This window comes from Cervus canadensis, chromosome X (genome assembly GCF_019320065.1).
Source record: "Cervus canadensis isolate Bull #8, Minnesota chromosome X, ASM1932006v1, whole genome shotgun sequence".
Taxonomy (NCBI): domain Eukaryota; kingdom Metazoa; phylum Chordata; class Mammalia; order Artiodactyla; family Cervidae; genus Cervus; species Cervus canadensis.
The window spans coordinates 88502194-88521914 of NC_057419.1; positions in this window are offsets into that span (position 1 = coordinate 88502194).

Sequence of the window (19721 nt, forward strand, 5' to 3'; positions counted from 1 at the left end):
GTGGGAGAATGTGAGGGTGGGATATTTCAAAAGAACAGCATGTATACTATCTATGGTGAAACAGATCACCAGCCCAGGTGGGATGCATGAGACAAGTGCTCGGGCCTGGTGCACTGGGAAGACCCAGAGGAATCGGGTGGAGAGGGAGGTGGGAGGGGGGATCGGGATGGGGAATACGTGTAAATCTATGGCTGATTCATATCAATGTATGACAAAAATAAAATAAATAAATAAATAAACAAAATAAATTTAAAAAAAAAAAGAATGAAGCATCTGGGAAGTTGTATTTTTTTTTTTTTTTAATATAGATTCCACAGTGTAACACCCAGATTTTCTAACTCAAGAAGGCTAGGGACTTCACTGGCAGTCCAGTGGCTAAGACTCAGCACTCCCAATGCAGGGGGCCTGGGTTGGTCGCTGGTTAGGGAATAGATCCCACCTGCTACAACTAAGAGTTTGCACGCTACGACTAAAGATCCCACATGCCTCAACGAAGACCCAGCACAGTCAAATAAATAAATGAATAAATATATTTTTTAAAAAGTCTAGGGTGGGGCTTAAGAGTCTAGTTTTAAAACAGCTAACCAGTGGTTCTAATACACAGCCAAGAAACAGAATGATACCTTGGTTCCCAGAAGGTGGATGGAATGAGTTATTATATGCTGCTGCTGCTAAGTTGCTTCAGTCATTTCCTACCCTGTGCGACCCCATAGACGGCAGCCCATCAGGCTCCCCCGCACTAAATAAAGGTTTATTGCTTGAATAATAGACGATAGAGCATATTATGTAGCAGTTTTATTCCTGATGAGATATAGTTCATAGAAGGAATTTATGTTTCATCTTACAGATGAGAGGCATGGCAAGGTATTTTGTCCAATGCAACATAATTAATGAGTATCAAGTATGGACTAGAAATGATTTTCCTGAGCTGGTCAAATGTTCTTTCTACCACACAAGAGTCCTAAAGCTAATGGCAGAATTTCAATAAAATACTGCACAAAATATTTTATTAATTCAAGAGACCCAAGAATCTCATTTAAAAGTTTCATCACTGATCAGGCACATGAAATGTTACTGAATTTGGTTAGAATAGTCTGTAAATTACCTTATCCTGGCCACATATTAAACATTTTTGCTATAATTTTGTGAAACTTTGCCCTTGGAAAAATTTAATGATTAAAATTCTTCATAGAATCTTGCTACACTGTTAGAGAGGAACAGATACATAACATAAATTACAATTACACCAAATGCTCTAATCTTTAAAACAGTTGTCCCTCAATATCCATTGGTTCCAGGACTCTGTGGGCACCAACATCTACAGATGCTCAAGTGCCTTACGTAAAATGAATAGTTGGAACTTCCCTGGTAGTCCAGTGCTTTCAATGCAGTGGGCACAGATTTGTGCCCTGATCAGGGGACTAAGATCCTACATGCTGCATGACAAAATAATAAAATAAAATGACATAACATTTGCATATAACTTATGCACACCCTCCCATCAACTTTAAATCATCTCTAGGTTAATTATATCACCTTATACAATGAAGGTCTTCTCTGGTGGCTTAGTGGTTAAGAATCTGCTTGTCAATGCAGGAGACCTGGGTCCAATCCTTGGGTTGGGAAGATCCCTTGGAGAAGAAAATGGCAACTCACTCTAGTATTCTTGCCTGGGAAATCCCATAGACAGAGGAACCTGGCATGCTACAGTCTATGGAGTTGCAAAAAAGTCAGATATGGCTTAGCAACTAAATAATAATACAATGAAATGCAAATAGTTGTAAATACAATGTAAATGCTATGTAAATAGTTGCCATCATCCAACAAATTCAAGTTTTGCTTCTTGGAACTTTCTGGGATTTTTGTTCCAATATTTTCTTTTTTTAATTTATTTTTATTAGTTGGAGGCTAATTACTTTACAATATCGTAGTGGTTTTTGCCATACAATGACATGAATCAGCCATGGATTTACATGTGTTCCCCATCCTGATCCCCCTCCCACCTTCCTCCCCATCCCATCCCTTTGGGTCTTCCCAGTGTGCCAGCCCTGAGCACTTGTTCCAAATATTTTCTATCTGTGCTTGATTGAATCCACAGAAACAGAGCCTGTGGATATGGAGGACTAACTGTACAAATTTCATAAAATTTAAATAATATTTTTAAAGAAAACACTTATATTCCAGTTTAAGCCATTTCATCTTGCTGAGATCTAAGGAAAGAGAAATTTGTAAATAGAAAAATTTCATTATTACTAACTGCTCTGATACTTTAACAATCATGTTCTATATCCTATGCAAAGCACTCATTAATGATGCAAACTTAGTAGCCTGATATAATCATTCTTGAACTGAAGAAGATGATACTACAAAATTTAGATTATGACCTGAAACAAATTATATATCATTTTTATAAATGGAACATATATCTCAAAATTTACATTTTCTCCTTTTGTCAACTCATCCTTTGCTTTTAAATTCATGGCTTTCAAAATTTTCACTTTCTATAAACACTTCTGTCACACTTTCTAATGACCAACAAGTTGGCCTTGTCCCTAAATTGCCAAGAAAGAGTGATTTCAAAATATTCTGGGCATGGGACATAATTTCAAATATTCACTGATCATTAATTAATTTACCAACTGAGTAAAACCAGTTAAGAATAAATGCTTACAACTTCTGTAGACAAACATCAGTTCAGTTCAGTCGCTCAGTCGTGTCCAACTCTTTGCGACCCCATGAACTGCAGCACGCTAGGCCTCCCTGTCCATCATGAACTCCCGGAGTGTACCCAAACTCATGTCCATTGATTGGTGATGCCACCCAACCATCTCATCCTCTGTCATCCCCTTCTCCTCCTACCCTCAATCTTTCCCAGCACCAGGGTCTTTTCAAATGAGTCAGCTCTTCACTTCAGGTGGCCAAAGTATTGGAGTTTCAGCTTCACCATCAGTCCTTCCAATGAACACCCAGGACTGATCTCCTTTAGGATGGAATGGTTGGATCTCCTTGCAGTCCAAAGGACTCTCAAGAGTCTTCTCCAACGCCACAGTTGAAAAGCATCAAATCTTCAGCGCTCAGCTTTCTTTATAGTCCAACTCTCACATCCATACACAACTACTGGAAAAACCATAGCCTTGACTAGACGGACCTTTGTTGGCAAAGCAATGTCTCTGCTTTTTAATATGCTGTCTAAGTTGCTCATAACTTTCCTTCCAAGGAGTAAGTATCTTTTAATTTCATGGGCAATCACCATCTGCAGTGATTTTTGGAGCCCCAAAAAATAAAGCCAGCCACTGTTTCCCCATCTATTTGGCATGAAGTGATGAGACCAGATGCCATGATCTTAGTTTTCTGAATGTTCAGCTTTAAGCCAACTTTTTCACTCTCCTCTTTCACTTTCATCAAGAGGCTCTTTAGTTCTTCACTTTCTGCCAGAAGGGTGGTGTCATCTGCATATTTGAGGTTACTGATATTTCCCCCAGCAATCTTGATTCCAGCTTGTGTTTATCCAGTCCAGCGTTTCTCATGATATACTCTGCATATAAGTTAAATAAGCAGGGTGACAATATACAGCCTTGACGTACTCCTTCTCCTATTTGGAACAAATCTGTTGTTCCATATCCAACCGTTGCTTCCTGACCTGCATACATGTTTCTAAAGAGGCACGTCAGGTGATCTGGTATTCCCATCTCTTTCAGAATTTTCCACATTTTATTGTGATACACACAGTCAAAGGCTTTGGCATAATCAATAAAGCAGAAATGGATGTTTTCCTGGAACTCTCTTGCTTTTTTGTTGATCCAGCAGATGTTGGCAATTTGATCTCTGGTTCCTCTGCCTTTTCTAAATCCAGCTTGAACATCTGGAAGTTCACAGTTCACGTATTGCTGAAGCTTGGCTTGGAGAATTTTGAGCATTACTTTACTATCGTGTGAGATGAGTGCAATTGTGTGGTAGTTTGAGCATTATTTAGCATTGCCTTTCTTTGGGATTGGAATGAAAACTGACCTTTTCCAGTCCTGTGGCCACTGCTGAGTTTCCCAAATTTGCTGGCATATTGAGTGCTGCACTTTCACAGAATTATCTTTTAGGATTTGAAATAGCTCAACTGCAATTCCATCACCTCCACTTGCTTTGTTCGTAGTGATGCTTCCTAAGGCCCACTTGATTTCACATTCCAGGATGTCTGACTCTAGGTGAGTGATCACACCATCATGATTATCTGGGTCGTGATGTTTTTTGTACATTTCTTCTGTGTATTCTTGCCCCTTTTTCTTAATATCTTCTGTTTCTCTCAGGCTCATACCATTTCTGTCCTTTATTGAGCCCACCTTTGCATGAAATGTTCCCTTGGTATCTCTATTTTTCTTGAAGAGATCTCTAGCCTTTCCCATTCTATTATTTTCCTCTATTTCTTTGTGCTGATCACTGAAGAAGTCTTTCTTATCTCTCCTTGCTATTCTTTGGAACTCTGCATTCAAATGGGTATATCTTTCCTTTTCTCCTTTGCTTATTGCTTCTCTTCTTTTCACAGCTATTTGTAAGGCCTCCTCAGACAGCCATTTTGCTTTTTTGCATTTCATTTTCTTGGGGATGGTCTTGATCCCTGTCTCCTGTACAATATTATGAACCCCCGTCCATAGTTCTCAGGCACTCTATCAGATCTAGTCCCTTAAATCTATTTCTGACTTTCACTGTATAATCATAAGGGATTTGATTCAGGTCATACCTGAATGGTCTAGTGGTTTTCCCCACTTTCTTCATTTTAAGTCTGAATTTGGCAATAAGGAGTTCATGATCTGAGCCACATAGTCAACCATATTTTCATAGCATAAAAGAAAATCAGTATAAAAATTAAAGTTCTTTATTTAAAACATTTAATTCTGTTAAATTTACTTGTGTGGCAGAGTATTGACACATAGATCTTGTTACGTTTAAAAACTTTGGATTAGAACAGTTAAGTAAAAGATTCTTTCCAGGCAGAGCTTGGTTTTCAGTTCAGTTGGCAGCACAGGTTTAATGAATTTTAAAGTCAAGGTATTGATCTTATGTTAAGAATGAGCAAGGATAAATAGCAGATTAATAAAAACAAAGACGTCATCAACTAGTGGGGCTTCCCAGGTGGCACAGTGGTGAAGAATCCACCTGCCAAGCAGGAGACTCAGGTTCGATGCCTGGGTCAGGAAGATCCCCTGGAGAAGGAAATAGGAACCCACTCCTGTATTCTTGCCTGGAGAATACCATGGACAGAGGAGTCTGGAGCGTACAGTCTAGGGAGTCACAAATTATCAGACATGACTGAGCATGCACACAAAGAAAAGTAACAATACATGGTGAATATAAATGCATAAAGCTATGTAAAGGACTTTTCCCACAACATTCTTACTGGAGTGGGTAACCTATCTCTTCTCCAGGGGATCTTCCTAAGACAAGAATCAAACCTTGGTCTCCTGCATTGCAGGGGGATTCTTTATCAACTGAGCTACCAGGGAAGCTCCTTCCTACAGAAGATAATCCAAATAGCAATGTGTCTATAAGTAAATGAAGAAGAACAAGAAGAGGAAGAAGAAAACTGAACCACCTTCCCAAATATCCAGAAATATAAATGTATATAAATCTGAAAATTTTAGCGACAACCCAGGGATAGAAAAATAGAACAAAGTGGCATAATAGTAAAGAAACAGATTTCAGGAATCTGGCTCCTAGCCACACAACAACAACAACAACAAAAAACCCTATGGGGTTCTTTCCAGGTCCAACCATGGGCATCCACAATGGCTTTATATGACAGGCCTTATGCAGAGAAAGCTGTCCCCCATACCCCAGGCTTGATGCACTGTCACTGCATTATCTCTGAAGGAAGACTCAGAATCCCTGGTCCACCGTCCCCTTACACATACCTGCATTTCTAGCCTGGGTGTCTTCATTCCAAAGATTCTCTCTAGAGGACTTTCAACAGAATCCTTTCTCAGGTGTCTTTGCTGAACGCTCTTAATGGAGGTGGAGGTACATTTTCTCCACTTTAAGTCAATATCCAGTACTTTTCCATTCCTAGCCTTTTCCTCTCACCCTTCCCCGGTCCTCAGGCCCAGAAAACTGTAGGAATTTTTGTTCAGGGCTTCCTTGATAGTGAGATGAATTCCATGTCTGTGCAAATCCAAACCTAACCCTCAACTGCTTCACCCTTTCATGGTGGGGGAAGAGAACAAGGGAGTTTGCACTTTCTGGTTTAGCCTCTTGCTTATAATGTCACACTAAGTGATTAAAGTCTTGACTGTACTACCATTTTGGATTGTTGTTTTAATTGGCTACTCCAACACCTAGCAGCTCAGCTTTCTCCAGTTCAGCTAAACTTGTGACAAGACTTACATATGTGCATAATACAGTTCTGGTATATAATTGAGAGAGCATCACAACTCAATGAATAAAGGATGATGATGTGTGATGATGCTGCACCAAATGATACTGTGACGACTGGTTCTCCATATGGAAAATAAGACCAAACTAGATTCCTACCTTCAAATGATGTGAAAGGAAACATTTAAAGACCCCTTCTCTGGGGCAAGGGGATCTGGAGCCAGATTTTTAGCATGTGCCAATTTCTGAGGGGTTAAAGACTTCCACCATGGATAATCCAACTACTGCTCTGATGCCACAGAATGTAGAGTTAGGAACAGATGCATCTGATCATCTCTTGCAAGCTGATTCCAGCACAAAACTGCTACCCCACACAAATATTAATTCCAGATAGAGTGTAGATCTAAATGTGAAAAGCAAAAGTTGAAAGCTTATATAAAAAATACATTAAGACTACATGAAAAGGGGATAAAGAAGAAATTCATAGTAAGACCAAAATAAATACAAACTTCTTCCATACTATTAAGGCATGTTGATAACAATAAAAATTTACTTGTGCTTTCCAAATATAAAACAACTTGAGGTGTTCTATATTATTTTAAATAATCAAAAGAAAATCTTAGCACTTAAAATTACATAACGACAAGAGTGAATGAAGATAGAGATTTTTAAAAACACGTAACTTTAGCTTCACACAGGTAGGAGCAGACTAGTGTTCTTCAAAAGCCAAGAAAAATACCCTCAGTATAAAAATCTTACTCTTGCTTCATGTCATTAAATATACATTTGTATCCTCAAGCTCATTTCACATCACATTCTCAAGAACTGCAATTCATGGCCATCCTGCAATCAGCAAATGTATTTCTTAAATTTCAAATAATAGAGGAAATATACAGAATGAGCTACAAAAAGTTCTGTAACTAATGAAATGATAATGCTCCATGCAGAGTGCTGATAATATTGCAAGAATTATTTTAACAATTAACAAATTCTGTACATTTTAAAATAAGTGTTATGTATTAAATATATTTTATTATATTACATGAATTTAGTTAATAAGGAAAACAAAGGATGAGAAGCATTAATAATTAATTATAAATATTGATCATAATAAACAACACATAACTAAAATAACTGATAAACATAATAAGCCCTATGAACAAAACAGGTGAGTTCTGAACTTCCTCAAAAAACTTCCCTCTTTTGCTTTACTTACTATAAACAATGAAACATTATTTAATTATACAATTATTACCTTACATAAAGTATTTCATGGGGAGGGGAGTCAGTTAGTAACATTGAAAGAAAGCTAAACAAAGAATGAAGAAAAGGGCTGAGGTTGCTTTAAGAGAAAATGGAAAATTGTAAATCAAGCCATAATTTTAGATGTACTCTGCTTTTGGTTCTGTTTGAGTCTCTCCTCACAGCTATATACAGCAAAACCATAAATGGGAGAAACCTTTTTATCCAGTTTCTTCATTCTTGATTGGAGGAGAAAATCAATGAAATGGAACCCATACCCTTTGCAAGGTCACCAGTGAGGACATTTTTCTGCTTTCCTCTTGCGGTCACATACTAAGTGGGTATCAGAAGACGAAGGTCAATACAGAGTTCACTACCTTGGTTCAGAAACCTGTTTATACATAAATATCTGGGGTACTTGTTTAAAAAGTAGGTTCCTGGTCTCCACATAAGTACTGCTTATTTAGTATGCAGTATCCAGGAATCTGTATTTTCAGTACATACCTTCCTCCAAAATTATTCTGATTCAGCCCATTTATAGATAGACTTGCATTTGGAAACCACTGCTAAAATTTCCTGGTAAATATCTGTGTGCTCTGAGTAAGGGAATGAAGGCAGGATGTGTTCATGTACTCATGTCAGGAAGTGGGAGAAAAAGAATATAATGGTCACAAATGAGCTTATTTACAAAATAGAAACAGACTCACAGACATAGAAAACAAACTTACGGTTACCAAAGGGTAACTTGGGGGTTGGGATATATATATATGCAGGAAAACAGTCTGAATCACTTTGCTGTACAACTGAAATCAACACAAAATTGTAAATACTTCAATTTTTTTAAAAGAAAGAATATATGGCATATATCCCTGTTTTCTTGTATACTTTGTTTCTTTGTTTTCTTCTAGAGTAGATTTTATTTTGTGTATGATATATATCCTTTGTTTTCTTATTGTAGTTACCCAGCCTTATGGGCCAAAGAACAAAGTTAAAGATAAATATGATTTTGTGCTATATATTGCACTGATCACTATCCAAAGGAATGTCTTGACAATTCCATCCACTCAATCATTTAATTAGTCCTAAATATTATCTCTTTTACTTTCTAAAAGAACTCTTAAATCTGTATATTTTTCAATTTCCACTTCCAAAATCCCAGTCTGGGCCATTCTCAACTCCTGTCTGGACTCCTTAACAACCACCTAACTGATCTGCCTTACCCCAGGCTTACTTCTTCCAATATATCCTCCATGTTCTTTGGACACAATACAAACCCTTCACTGCTTGTTGTTTTGTTTTGTTTTTTATTAAAAAGAACCTTAAAAAGCTGCTCCGATTTACTATCCCAACATCTTACAAGTTCTCTTCTCCTCTCTTTCCACACACACTTAGTTTCCTTCATTTATTCCTATAGTCATAGCTTTTCCATGAATGCTTTCCTGAATTCCAAGCCCTGTATATCTATTTATGTGATGAATTCTATTCATCCTTCATGTCAGTTTTTCACATGTGTACTAATACCTGAATATTTTGTATTTCCAAACTTCTGGATGAAAGTTTTAGCTTTTAACATTTTAATGTAGATAAGAGCTTCGTAAGAAAATAGTTCAGAGAAAAAGGAGACTATTCAGAAACATCAGGCTTGTAGTTAACGCCCAATTGATATCCAAGTCAGATTTAAAAAATCTTATTCTGAATAACTTTTTACCTTGTATGTCATAACATGTCAAAAACACACTTTGAAAAACAAAATTATATTCTTTCAGACTACTTCATGTTGGTGTATCTACAAAATGTCTTCTCTATAATGTGGAATTCAAATCAAGGAGTTAATATCTAACTCTATGGTACTTTCTTATATCTGAAGACCTTTTTGTGTGTGTGAGAGCTGTTGTTCAGTCACTCAGTTGTGTCTGACTCTTTGCAACCCCATAGACTGAAGCACACCAGGCTTCCCTGTCCATCACCATCTCCCAGAGCTTTCTCAAACCCATGTCCATTGAGTTAGTGATGCCATACAACCATCTCGTTCACTGTCATCCCATTCTTATCCTGCCTTCAATCTTTCCCAGCATTAGAAATGAGTTGGCTCTTCATATCAGGTGGCCAAAGTATTAGAGCTTCAGCTTCAGCATCAGTCCTTCCAATGAATATTCAGGGTTAGTTTCCTTTAGAATTGACTGATTTAATCTCCTTGATGTCCAAGAGACTCTTGAGTCTTCTCCAGAACCACAGTTCAAAAGCATCACTTCTTCAGAGCTCAGCCTTCTTTGTGGTTCAACTGTCACATCCATATATGACTACTGGAAAAACCAGAGCTTTGACTAGACGGACCTTTGTTGGCAAAGCAATGCGAGAGAGAAAGCAGCAAAAAGGATGCCATATTAGCAAGTAATGCTTTTCCTTATTTGCCCAGGTAAAACTACACATCTATCTTAGTTTGGAATTTGCTAACCTGTCTGTTCAAGCAGAAAACTTCCACAAAACTATCATTAAATAAAGTCAATGTATAAAATGACTTACACCTGTATCAAAACAGAAAACCTCAACATCCAATATGGATATACTGGCATCATGTAAACTCAACATGGGAAAAAAAAAAAGGAAATACAAGTAGTATGATAATTATTGTTAAAATTTAGCATCACTATATTGAAATATTGTGATAACTTGGATGATTGATTCTGGCTATCAACGGGAAATAGAGTTGCTGCTTCTCAAAACAGAGATGTCTGCAAATTAAAGGATTTCATAGAGTGCCTCTGAGTAAATACTTGCATGTGTGTGTGTTGGTCATTCAGTTGTATCCAACTGTTTGTGACCCGATGGAGTGTAGACTGCCAGGTTCCTCTGTCCATGGGATTCTCTGGGCAAGAATACTGCAGTGGGTTGTCATTCCCTTTTTCAGAATACTTGCATGCCCAATAGTATAAGTTAATGGAAGAAGCCCAAATATTCAGCACCAGCAGCATCACTAAAAACTGGGACTCTTCAGGAATGAAGTCTTGGCTCACAGGACCAGCAAGTAACCATGATCAAAAAAACATTTTGCTGACTACAAATGAACAAGAAATGGGTACTAAAGAAGGTCTTAATTTGAACTACTGAAGACATGAGGGATGCAGTAGACATGTAGTCATCCTTCCTTTCTTTGCATATATTTGTGTATTTGGCAAACATCAATATTTTGTTTTGTCCCTCTCCTTCCCCTATTAAGTGAAGAAGTATTAATGGCTACTACCTTATAGTTCAGTCTTTAGGCTGCAGGATATCAAAAGTGTCATGTGACTCTCCCAGAAGAGGAATTAACATAGGATAGAAACAGATATTGTGACTGATAAGATTTTGGGTCTCCTTTTGTTTGTATGAGGGATAGCTGCAATCGCTTTGGTGGAATAGATGTTTGCTATTGTTGGTGCTTAAGAATTTAAACACAAGCATGGATATGGATGCTATTTGCCAAAAGAAAGGACTGTGATGGATATTGTATGCTGACTTGTGGAAACCTTTCCATCATCTCCTGTGCTACTCTCTCCATCACAAGAGCTTGAAACACTGCAATATTTCCCAGATTACCAATCAATATTTTCTATTTTACCAATCCATGTTTTATATTTTATAAATGAGATGCTTTCATGTGAGACTTGAAAGAAGACACAAAACATATTATTCCACTGACAGTAATGACAGGCTGATGTTTGGACCTCACAGATTCGCGTTGTTTGAAGCTACTTTTGTGTTCCCCTCCCATTCATCATTCTCAAGATTGAAGAGTAGCTGAGATGTATTCAGAGAATTACTTTGAATTTAGTTTCCTAATTCTTCACGGTAGCAACTCTCTTGATTCCTTGTGGCAGTGAGCATGAACACTAGTAACGTCACCCTTGACATTCAGTCCACCACTTTTCTGACGATTTTGTACACCTAATGTGGTAGTGGTTTAGTTGTTAAGTTGTGTCCGACTCTGTGACTTCATGGACTATAGTCCACCAAGCTTCTCTGTCCACGGGATTTCCCAGGGAAGAATACTAGAGTATGTTGCCATTCCCTTCTCCCTTGTACACCTAATTCCTTGTACTAAATCTCTTTCTGCTTGATATAACTAGTGTGATTTCCTGTGTTCCATATTGAATAGTGATGAATTTTAGTTTTAAGTTCCTTATTGTTTTGAACAAAAGAAAAAGTTGGACGAGACAAAATATATTTCATAAATAGATGCTGAAAATAAACTTTAAGTGAACATAATATCTTAATGGATTATGTTTAAGGGTTCATCAATAAGAAAGCACAAAATAATAGGCAGTATTTGACATTATTAAAAACACTAACTAAAGAAAAGTTAGTGATGAAAATAACAAAGCAGAGCTTAAAACATATCTTTTGTGGAAATAGTCAACTAAATTGTGTCAAAAAAAATTTCTAGTTATAATGACCTCATAAGTAAAAATTTAAGTCCCAAGAAAATCTATTTTATCCACTTTGAATTTTCAATAATCATATAATGACCAGGAACAACCACTGACAGTAAAACATGATATCTCCTTATTTATACTAGTTTTGAATTAAATGTTATGATCCTGGCCATAGTCCTCTTGAGTCCCACATTCTTTCTTTTCCTATATTAAGAAAATTCATAAACCTTCAGGATGCTTAGGAGATGCTAGACAGATAGTAATGGTATTTTTAAACAAGTTGAAAATAACACTGCACTGAGAATAATACTCTTTATTTCTCATCCAAATTATTTTCAAATTATCATGTAGGAGGTGAAAAGTTGTTGCAGCATAATATTTCTTTTGCCTAGTACTGCATTCCTATTTAATCATTTATTTTGTAATTAAAGTTCTCTAGGGCACAATTTTCTGGTGGATGATAGTTATAACATACTATACAACAGATTCAAATAAATCTAACTGTATAACTTTACCTGCAATCTTTAGACCCTTATTGTATGGATGCTTACAATGTTATTTAATCAATCATTGCCATTTTCACAGTCTTATCACTTCATTAAATGTGAGTAATGTTGTGCCTTGTCAACAACAGACACATAATGCACAACTATGACCTTTTCCCTTATTTTCATTTTCACATAATTTCTGTTTCAAGATAAATATAAATCCTAGCAGGCAACAGATTTTTAAAGATCACTAGGCTACTCTTGGGAGGTTTAAGGCACTAAGCCTTTAGTTTCCTTTCACCAGCAACCTAGCTGGGGCTCAAAGAACTAAACTGATGGGTCTATCATTACTATACCAAGTCTCCCCAAATTGGTAATTTTCCATAACCGTTCTAAATAAATAAAATTTTTAAAATTATATGTAAAAGAATTAAGTAGCCAAGGAATTCAAGTAACAACAACTATAATGTACTAGTTTCTACTTTATACAAAATTCTATAGTAGGTGCGTACTTTCATTATTTTATTTCTCCTCAAAATCTTTTGAAGAAGCCTAATGATTTTCATTTTAGAAATGAAAAAAAATTAGGTGGAATCTAGTTAAATACTGTCTAAGTAATCAGGTTTAGAATCTAGATCTATCTTAAATCAAAATTCTGCCCCTTTTAATACATGATACTAATTTAAAATGTCACTTTGCAGTGGTATTTTGAACTGTGGTATTGGAGAAGACTCTTGAGAGTCCCTTGGACTGCAAGGAGATCCAACCAGTCCACCCTAAAGGAAATCAGTCCTGAATATTCATTGGAAGGACTGATGCTGAAGTTGAAACTCCAATACTTTGGCCACTTATGCAAAGAACTGACTCACTGGAAAAGACCCTGATGCTGGGAAGGATTGAAGGCAGGAGGAGAAGGGAGCGACAGAGAATGAGATGGTTGGATGGCATCACCGAAGCGATGGACATGAGTTTAAGCAAATTCCGGGAGTGGTGATGAACAGGGAAGCCTGGCGTGCTGCAGTCCATGGGGTCACAAAGAGTCAGACACCACTGAGCAACTGAACTGAACTGAAGCTATGCTGATGGAATCAAGGATTAATATAATCAGTTGCACAAATGACTTACAAGAAATTATAAATGGCAATTTCCTATCATTATTGATTGTAAATACTTTATTATTAGAGCTAACATGTTCCAGCTTGGGGAATCTAGATCCATGAAAATATATAAGAAATACTGGCTGACATTTAAGTCACTTCTTTCAACTATGAAATGACTACTTGCATCAGATTTGCCTGGTCTGGGATGTGGCAGATGTGAGGTCTTGGATTTTAAAAGTTCCATAGGTGATTCTTATGAGTTTGAAAACTGTTGCTCCAGGCTCATATATGCAGTTGCTTATACACCATTTCTGAGTGCCTTAAGTTATTTGTTAAAATAGTGTGTAATGATTATTGCTGCTTGGTATCAAAAAAAAAAAAAAAAAAAGAAGTGAAAGGACTAAAATCTAACAAGAAGATGTAGTAGTAGCTGTGACAATTATACTAATTGTACAGGGTCACAAAATGGGTGACGCTTTCTACTGGGGGGAGGGGTCAGGGATTCTCACTTTAAAATCTGATTTCTTGTTTCAAAAACATTGGGCTTCCCAAGTGGCTCAGATGGTAAAGAATCTGCCTGCAATGCAGGAGATCCGGGTTTGATCCCTGGGTTGGGAAGATCCCCTGGAGAAGGAAATGGCAACCCACTCCAGTTCTCTTGCCTGGGAAATCGCATGGACAGAGGAGCCTGCTGGGCTACAGTCCATAGGGTCGCAAAGAGTTGTACATGACCGAAGCAACTTAGCATGCATGCACGCACACTAGCTTGTTTAATTGAAAGTTCAAAGGTAAGGTAGGCTTCAGATGTGATTTAAGGCTTCAAGTATGATTTGATCAGTGATTCTCTCAGTTCTGATCTTTTAAAGTATGCTTTGTCCTCAGGCTGGCTTATTTCATAATGGTGAAACAGCTAATGCAATTCCAAGCTTCACAATACATAACATGTTTTCCAGACCCCTCCCCCCAAAATTCTTTTGTCACAGCAATTCCTCCTGCTTGAGCCAGCTTAGGTTACATGCCCTGAACCAAGGATTCTGGACAGAGGGTGAACGTGAAAAAGTGAAAGTCACTCAGTCATGTCCAACTCTTTGTGACCCCATGGACTATGCATTCCATGGAATTCTCCAGGCCAGAATACTGGAGTGGGTAGCCTTTCCTTTCTGCAGGGAATCTTCCCAACCCAGGGATTAGAACTCAGGTCTCCTGCATTGCAGGCAGATTCTTTACCAGCTGAGCCACAAAGGAAGCCCAAAATACTGGAGTGGGTAGTCTATCCCTTCTCCAGTGGATCTACCCAACCCAGAAATTGAACCAGGGTCTCCTGCATTGCAGGCAGTTTCTTTACCAACTGAGCTCTCAGGGAAGCCCTAGAAAACTTACGATATGTATAAACTGGAAATGGGATCTGCTTTACTGAAAGCAGAAAGGCTTCACAGGGGAGAATTTCATGTCAGAAATCTTGATTCTGAGTCTTGCTTTATTGATTCAAATTGGGTGTCTTTATATTTCATAGTAATGTGTTCAACCATATTTTTGAGCTGTCTGATTTCAAAATCAACCTCGTATGGGATGTCGGTTTAATGTAAGTCTTTCTTCTTGATTTAATTTGTACCCAGATCTTTGATCTTTGATTATAACCTCCAAGGTCTGTACTAGGATCTATCTGCTATTGCAACGATCTGTCTAAAGAAACAAAAATCCTCCTCCCCCTCCACCAGGAAATCAAAGTCAAAACTCTAATGTTTGTTTCCAGAAACAATTGTTCTCTAAATACTTTCTGCGATAGCAATGTCAACATACACACAGACAAGATTTTCATTGCAAGGTAATTATTAAATTTGCTATATTTATTTAAAAATAATGTGAAAAGTAGCTTTTGTAAGTGGAGAAGGAAATGGCAACCCACTCCAGTATTCTTGCCTAGAGAATTCCGTGGACAGAGAAGCCTGGTGGGCTGCTGTCCATGGGGTCACACGGAGTCGGACACGACTGAAGTGACTTAGCATGCATGCATGCATGCATTGGAGAAGGAAATGGCAACCAACTGCAGTATTCTTGCCTGGAGTATCCCAGGGACAGAGGAGCCTGGTGGGCTGCAGTCCATGGGGTCGCACAGAGTCGGACACGACTGAAGCGACTTAGCAGCAGCAGCTTTTGTAACAGTGCTTTGTAGAAACACTGCCTTTTCTATTTATTTTTATTATATCTGTTTGTGTTTTTAATGTTAACAATAGGTGTTAAAATTTTACTTAATTTTAACAATAGGTGTATTTTTATTATCACAATGATGTAGATAAAATAATATGCATTTGCATCTTTTTTAATTGCAATATTAGAATCCATTTCAAAACTGGGTCAGTTTATTTCAAAGTATCTGAAAAGTGATTAGAGTAAAGGCAGCAAGATAATCTAATGTAAATTCAACACTCTGGTTTAAGGATATAGAATGACAAATTTGCATTATACAAGGGGCCTAGCAGGGATGAAAATAAACAAGGAGGATAAGTAAACAAGAGCATTATTATGCAGACATTTATGAACAATTAAGCATAATCATAGCTAGGGAAATAGCTTTCTGTTTTCTAGAGATAACCACTCTAAACTCTGAAACATAATACTTTCAACACTTACATGACTGTTTATATTACAAGCAGAATGAAATGCAACATCCGTGCACAATATGATAATGAGAAGCAAAATAATAACAATGTCCATTACTAATGTACTTCTGATCAATCAAAGGAAAACTAATTGAGTAGTAATCTTGTCACAAGGATGTACAAGACAAAATATATTTGAAAGATGTAGTTTTTCACTGAAAAATTTACTCAGATGTCACTCTTGCTGTATGCTTCAGAAGACAAAGTTGAAGGTTCCAGTTGAATCAAATTATCAAAGTTTACAGACTGTCATCATTTCATACACCAAACAACCACTGACTTCAATTAGAATAATCATAGTCAAAACTACAGCAGGATATGACCCTCATTCTTTTTGTTCTTGACAGTAAATTTAATGACAGTAGGTTTAACTATCAACTCAAAGGCAGTAAATAAATCACACTTTTATGGAACTGTATCACATAGACAATTTATAAAGATATGTCAATTTTAAAATTAATTTGCATCCTTTCTTTTCATTTCTATACATAAGAATGTACAAATATTAACATTAAGTATAACTGTGAATGGACTTATTTTCCAGAGCTAGCAGGGCCTCAGTAACACTACCTTTTAAGAGAATAACTTGCTAAGAGAATTAAACTCAGATTCAAAATTTGATGAGTATAATCTACTTACATTTTTCTTCTTTTTTTATAATGGGCTATTTTTTGAAAATAAGGATATTTTTATGGCATTTCTTGATTAAGATTATTCCCAATAAGAATATCCAGAATAATGAACAGTAAATTTTTCTTTGTTTAATGGGAATTCAACCAAGTAAAGAACAAAATGTAAACCATTACTCAGAAATGTAATTGTTATTTAAGTTCACAAAAAGTACATAATGGTCATTTCCACTCTTAGCCCCCAGTCAACAACACAAATGAGAATACATTAAAAGGCAGTAAGTCACCTTTTTGATTTGGTGTCAGGGAAAACTTTGCCATTTTTTAAATAACAAGTTCTATCTGTCTCAGGCAAAATGCTGTTCATTGGCACAAATACAGGTTTTGAATTGATTGACCTGCTTATGTCTTACTAATAACCTTTTACCAGGTATATTTATCAAATATCTGGTCTCACCAGAGAAACAGACTAAGATATTTTAGGATAACTTTAGTTTACTGTGTCTTAAAAATTCCATTACTCTAAAAACTAAACACTAATGTAACATAAAGCAGAATATTCACCAGAATTCATAAGACATTGACCTAAAATGGATGTCTTACATCAACAGGTATTTTTAGGCCAAATCATTGATTGAATGGCATTTATGGAATACCTGATAGACATCAGGTGGTATCAATAATACACAACTATCATTATCATCATTGTCATTACCATTAATAATTATTAAGCCCTTATATGTACAAACACTGTGCTAAAATGTATTCTTGTTGTTAGTGTTTATGTTTTTCTTGTTTCATTTAATTCCCATAAACACTTTGTGAGCTAGGTATTATTATCACTTATTATATATATATGTGGAAGAAAATCGAGTCTTAGAATGATTAAGTAACTTGTTCAAGGCCATATATCAAATGTTGAAGCCTGATTTTGAATCCAGGAAATTGGATTCCAAAACACAAAATTTTATTTTATTTTACTTTATCATTTTTATTGGAGTATAGTTGATTTATGGGCTTTTCAGGTGGTGCTAGTGGTAAAGAATCCACCTGCCAATGCAGGAGACACAAGAGATGTGGGTTTGATCCCCGGGTCGGGAAGATTCCCTGGTGTAGCAAATGGTACCCCACTCCAGTATTCTTGCCTGGAAAGTTCCATGGGCAGAGGAGCTTGGTGGGCTACAGTCCATGGAGCTGCAAAGAATTGGACACGACTGAGCGATTAAGCATGCACACACGCATAGTTGATTTACAATGTTGTGTTAGTTTCAGGTGTACAGCAAAGTGAGTCAGTTATGCATATAAATACATCCACGCTTTTTAAGATTCTTTTCCCATATGGATCATTACAGAGTACTGAGTAGAGTTCCCTGTACTTTACAGTATGTCCTTATTACCTATTTCATATATAGTAGTGTGTATATGTCAATCCCAATCTTCTGATTTTCTCTCTCCCCCCTTACCCCCTGGTTACCGTAAGTTTGCAAAATACAAAATTTTAACCACTCTATTATAACTACTTACTATCAAAGATTCTTACAATGTAGATGAGGAGATAATATATGCACCAGTTGTTTGAACTAAAAATATTCAAATTAATGTTTTCCTTTTCTCTTCTATGACACAAATACTTGCAAACACAGTTGCTGCTACCTAAAATATATCTCAAATCTGTCTGCTCTGCATCCCCACTACCATCACCCTGACTAGGTGACATCTACCTTTTCTACTGCCATAGCTTCATAACTGGTCTTTTTCCTTCCACTTGTACTTTTTTAGCATTAAAGCTAGCATCTTATTTAATAAGGAAACACTACAACTATTTCAACTACAATCAGGAATAGGCAAAGATGCCCACTACTTCCTTTATTATTCAGCACTGTACAGAGGTATCACTCAATGTAACAAGAAAAGAGAAATTAATTAGGGGTAAAAATAACTGAAATATAAGAACTTTTTAAGGCGGTCAAGCTCCTTAAGGTAGAGAACCCCTTGTAGGTCAGTTGGTGAAGAATCTGCCTGCAATGCAGGAGACCCAGGTTTGATTCTTGGGTCAAGAAGATCTCCTGGAGAAGAAAATGGCAACCCATTCCAGTTTTCTTGCCTGGAGAATTCCATGGACGGGGAGCCAGGTGGGTTACAGTCCATGGGTCGCAAGAGTCAGACACGACTTAGTGACTAAACCACCACCACCAAGGTAGTCAAAAAGTAGAAACTTCCAGGTATAAAATAAATAAGTCCTATAAATGTGATGTATAGGTGACTACAGTTAATAATACTGTATTGCATATTTGGAAGTTGCCAAAAGAGTAAATTTTAAAAGTTCTCATTACAAAAAAAAAAAAAAGAAATTAACTGCGTCAGTGATAGATGTTAACTAGATGTATTGTGGTGGTCATTTTGCAATATATATCACTGGAAACATCAAATGATTATGTTATACATCTGAAACTAATATAATGTATGTCAATTATACTTCAATTTTAAAAAAGAAGGAAAACTACCTGTATTTGCAGATGATATGATAGCATATATAGAAAAACCTGGAGATTCAACATTAAAACCAAATAAAGCCAATAAAATAGTTCAGTAAAGTTGCAAGATAAATATTCATCATATAGAGATCAATAGCCTTTAAAAACATAAACAATAACAGCTAGACAAGATAATGGTAGAGATATTCCCAAAGGAAAAAAAAAAAGATGAAATACTTAGGAATAAAATTAACATGAAATTTTCAGATGTCTATGAGGAAAATTTTAAAACACTCCAGAGAGCTTCAACAAAGTATGCTCAAGCAAGTTAAAAAATACCCTTTTTCTTGGTTAGAACA